Source organism: Equus przewalskii, chromosome 32 (assembly GCF_037783145.1).
Source record: "Equus przewalskii isolate Varuska chromosome 32, EquPr2, whole genome shotgun sequence".
NCBI classification, from domain to species: Eukaryota; Metazoa; Chordata; class Mammalia; order Perissodactyla; family Equidae; genus Equus; species Equus przewalskii.
Genome location: NC_091862.1, coordinates 21871400 through 21873908, shown reverse-complemented (window position 1 = coordinate 21873908; position 2509 = coordinate 21871400).

The following is a 2509-nucleotide window of genomic DNA, read 5'->3' as shown; positions in this document are numbered from 1 at the left end:
CTAGACTTTGCCTGGCAAAAGCTCTGTGCCTGTGATCTGCCTTCATTTTGTTAAAAGGAAAATTAATAGTTGAATATATGATAACACCAAACTGATCATTTCTCTTTCTCTAGTCAGAAGGATTAAAAGAGAATTGAATGGGAAATTATTTTCTCACTAAGCAATTCAGTGTTTTTAATGTCATGCCTATGTGCCACCTAAAGTCATCAATCTATTTACACATTTGGAAAGCCTAAAGTATGGGTGTAATTCACACCAGTGCTTCCCAATCTTTTCACAACTTGTCACACACAGACAACAATATTGTGTGGCACACTGGGGTAGATTAAGGCGGCTGCTCACGACCTCAGGCAACTGGCCCAGGGGAGCTGTCTCCAGCCCAGGCAGCACCCCACCCTCACCCGTACCTGGGGCAGAGGAGATGGATATATGGACACACAAGTGACTATTCTGGTTAGCGTTTTATTAAGAGTTCTTTCTAGGAGTCTATAATTCTAGACTATTTACTCCTTAAGTTTCTGGAATCCAAAAGCTCAGTCTGAAGTAGTTACTTTTCGTATGTGTGTCTGAGAACCCATAGGCTGGCTAAGGACCATCTCTGCACCTTCTGGAGAATTCTCTTCTGAGATATTTGGCATCTCCCTTCTTGCATGTGACAGAAGGGCAACTGTGAAATCAAGTTGCTATGTTACAGTGGGAAAACAAACCCCATTGCTCCCCGACCACCAAATGAAACCACAGACAACTTCTCTTCTTGGCTATGCTACCCTTTTCTCCCACCGATACACTGGAAAGTCTGACTCAGTAGAAAAGTCGTGTGTGTGTGTTTAAAGAAAACTTCTTCATAATCCTTCTAATCTTACATGCATAAATGCACTTTAGTTCTGAAAACATTGTTTCATTCTAAACCAAATAGACAATCAGGTAAGAAGAAATTGTTGGCTTTAAAAAGCAGTCACTTTTGTCTGGGGCTACCATATTTGGAAGAATTTGAAATGTTGTTGGGGCTGTCCATGGCTCTGTTGCTGGAGAACATCAGATACCAGTTTACAGATTCCATGATTCATTAAAAGATTTTGGTCTGTTTCTTCTCCTTTAGTCCCCTGCCTTTACTGCAAAGATTTCCCCACAAACAGACTTCAGGATTTTCCTAAATGGACAGGTTAATTCTCTGAGTTTATGTGTGTGTTTTTTCTGCATGGTCTTTTTTTTCCTAATTATGGTGATTTACTGTCACTGATGTTAGTCTTTTGAGTTCTTCTCCTGAGTGAGAGATCATTTTTGGCTTCAGATTGGAATGTCCCAGAATAATTGTTGTTTAGAAGATTATTTGCGTGTTGCAATTTTAAGGAACTCTCATTTAAGGCTGAAATCTATCTATAGGCATGAAATAGAGTGGGAATATTTAGATCCCTGATTTCTGATCAAGGACTCTCATTACTTCAAAGTACAGATTCTCCTAAACTTAGGCCTGCAAGAAGCATAGTAGCAGGTGGACCTCTTAGGATGTGCGTGTCCGAATTCATGTGTTGAAATCCAACCCCCAAAGTGGTGGTATTCGGGGGGGGGCGGGGGGGGGGCTTTGGGAAGTAATTAGGTCTTGAGGGTGGAACCCTCATGAATGGGATTAATGCCCTTACAAGACAGACCCCACAGAGTTCCTTGCTCGCTTTTGCCATGGAGAACACAGGGAGAAGATGGCTATCTGTGAACCAGGATGCGGTCTTTCACCAGACGTCAAATCTGCTGGCACCTTGATCTTGGATTTTCCAGCCCCTGAAGCACTTGCTATCCTGCTGATCTTGTCTTGATCATTCTGCCTTAAATTGTAGCTGTTTTGCTATAATAATAGCTGCGTTTTGTGAGCATGCACTATCAGTTTACATACATTATCTCAAATTATTCAACAACGCTGGCAGGCGATCTTATTATCTCCATATTAGAGATACAGAAATGAAGCTTGGAGAAGCTAAGTAACATGCCCAAAGTCATACAACAAACAAGCGACAGAGCTGAGAGGCAAACCACGCCCTCCGGGTTTTATCTCCCGTAGCAGATCTTAAGCACCGTGAGGGAAGTGACTATTTTATCTCTGTATCCTTAAAAGAAAAAAAATCAAGTTGTGTAAGAGCCCTAGCATTTGTGTAACCCCATGGAGGCAAAAAAAAGAAAAGAAAAGAGCACAGAATCCCCTCCCGTCTGGTATTAGTTTGCTGGCGAGCTGCAACAGAGCGCCGCAAACTTGAACAACAGAAAGTTACTGTCTCACAGTTCTGGAGACTAGAAGTCTGAGATCGAGGTGTCAGCAGGGCCACACCCCCTCTGAAGGTGCCAGGGACGTACTTGTTCTGGGTCCCCCTCCTGGCTTCCGGTAGTCCCTTGGCTTATGGCAGCATAGCTCCAAACTCCCCATGTGTGAATCTCTGAGCCCAAGTTTCCCCTTTTAAGAAGGACAGCAGTCAGACTGGTTAGGGGCCCATCCCACTGACCTCACCTTAACTAAGTGCAT